Source organism: Plodia interpunctella, chromosome 9, assembly GCF_027563975.2.
Source record: "Plodia interpunctella isolate USDA-ARS_2022_Savannah chromosome 9, ilPloInte3.2, whole genome shotgun sequence".
NCBI lineage: Eukaryota > Metazoa > Arthropoda > Insecta > Lepidoptera > Pyralidae > Plodia > Plodia interpunctella.
Genome location: NC_071302.1, coordinates 8,768,458 through 8,770,918, shown reverse-complemented (window position 1 = coordinate 8,770,918; position 2,461 = coordinate 8,768,458). Strand labels below are relative to the sequence as shown.

At 31.1% G+C, this 2,461-nt stretch overlaps 1 long non-coding RNA gene across 1 annotated transcript; it reads right to left on the bottom strand.

The window, feature by feature from the left end:
* Positions 1-218: 218 nt before the first annotated feature.
* On the bottom strand, positions 219-1,498 carry LOC135309786 (uncharacterized). The gene is made up of 2 exons (XR_010369999.1): positions 1,293-1,498; positions 219-860 (listed from the first exon to the last, which is right to left on the bottom strand). It is a non-coding gene; the product is annotated as an uncharacterized LOC135309786 (long non-coding RNA).
* Positions 1,499-2,461: the final 963 nt, after the last annotated feature.

The window sequence follows — 2,461 nt, the reverse complement described above, 5'->3', positions numbered from 1 at the left end:
ATGTACGTAGCTAGCATATAAAATAAAACTTTAATGATATAATGAATTATTAAAAAAAGAAAGAAAAGCAATTATTTTATCAAGATTACGTTTACAAATTAACATAATGCTATTTGTTTTACAGTACAGTTAATAATAATAGGAGAGAGATAAGTATTTATAAAATCATTACAAAGGCAAATTTAATTACTCTAAACATTTAAATAAAAAACAAAATATTTATTCTGTAATATTTTTATATTAAACACTTCAATTGCAAAATCAATAATCAATACAAATTGGAAAATCAATAATGAAAATGTCATTTACCTCAATCGTGTAACCTCTAGAACGCTCTTATAATGCAGCTAAATGTCATATTTCTTCCAGTAACACACATTTTTACGATCTCCGTGACCTAATGGTTATCACGACTGCTAGACTAGTAGAATTTGCAAAGAGGTCCCACGTTCGATCCCCGGTCAGATCAAGATAGAAAATGAACTTTTGCAGATTGACCTGTGTCTTGAATGTTTATTTATGTTATAGAATATATTATCGTTGAGTTAGTGTCCATTAAATGTCGAACTTACTTTGGTGCTAACTCAATCTGTGTGATCTGTCCCTATATATTTATTTATTTTATAAGCTGTCATTAGGCTCATGTTTATGCAGAGTCTCACCGAGGACCTTAAACAACTCAACGCCAATTCTGCGTAGTTTGAGGATACCATTGCACTTTACTTTGTTAGTACACCTCCAGCATTCAGAACCATCTTTATTAGTTCTTTTATGTACATAAGCGTACCCATCTTTTACTATTTTCAAGCAACCTCTTTGGGTTTTCAAAAGTTTTAAGTTCGTTGCGTTGAAGCTAGAATCTGAAAAAAAAATAACATGTATAAATTATAGGTATAAACCTCATTTAGTGTTAAAATAAAAACACAAGTCATTTATTTTTATCAGTTTACATTAACATTAAACATTTTGTTATTTTACAACAACAACATTTGCAAGACTAATTTATAAATTAGTTATAATTATCATGAATTAAGTCTTGCAAAGTATCTTTAAACTTTGCACAAACTTAAATAAATTCAATTTAACTCAACATGGACATAACACCATAGAGGTTACCCGCGTCACTTTTTTTGTTTTTTGTAAATTGACAGTTCCATTCTAGAATCTTAAGTTGAATTTTATTAGCCAGTAAATGGTGCAAACGTGTTATTTGGCAGAGTAAACAGAGTAGACAAGACTAGTTATTCTTGTACATACATAATAATAAGATTTTTATTAGATTACTATTTTACCAAAACTTTATTGAAGATCTAATGTCGATGAGTGTTATTTATTCTAATAATTTGATTATTCCAAGTAGAGACAGATGCCCGACATTGCTTGTTGTTGTGTGTGGAGCAAGTCCATCTAGTTTTAAGCCCATTTCTTATTTGCGCACAGAAAGTGTATCCATCCACATTGAGAAGAGTTTTCCCGCGCCGTGACATCACAAACTGCACTGTTGATTATCACAAAAAATTTCATTTACCAACATGTACAATACTTTAAGGTAGGATTCATAGAAATCTATTTTTAAGTAATATAGAAAACTTTGGTAATGAACTAAGTGATACATCAACTTGCAAAATAAGTTTAATTAATTTCAAATTAATAAAAAGTACAAAAGTATTAGGGCTCGGTTTAGTCTGTAATACTATAATGTCGTGAGAAGTCGGAAACACCAAATTTATTTACATTTCCAGCTAAAACTAAAACTGGATTCAATCTATTTATGGCCTAGTGACAGTGTGAGTTATTAATCTTGACAATTTCAATATCCACAGTGAGTATCCACACTGCACGGCAATGTCTGTTGTTGTGTGTGGAGCAAGTACATCTAGTTTAAGCCCCTTTGATTGCGCACAGAAAGTGTATCTATCGACGTTAAGCAAAGTTTTCCCGCGTCGTGATCTAACAAACTGCACTGTTGATCATCAAAAATATTAATATTCACAAAACTAGAAAAAAAGCTGTGACCAAAGTGCACTTAATGATTACACGAAGGTGATAACAGAAGTCAACTTCTTTATAGGTCAAGCAACAGCTTTGTGGTGAAATAAATGATACATCTAATGAAAATAAACATAAGTTTAATATCAATTTAAACATGGTCCAAACCATTGACACCTGATTGACACTATTGAAAACATTAGACCCGGTTCTATCGATAATACTGAACAACTAAAAATCTACCTACATTACCAAATGTATCTGTCAAATTATTATTCTAAAGATTTTTTATTGCGTTATGATAACTCTCGCTAACTAAATTCAAAAGCAAACTTTTGAACCCATCGAACAAAAAACATTTTTTCTTAAATTTAATGACAATGAAAGTTATTGATCTTGACAATTTGATCGCCCACAGTATATAACACCGCGCGGCACTGCTTGACATGGTGAGTGGAGCAGATCCACCTGG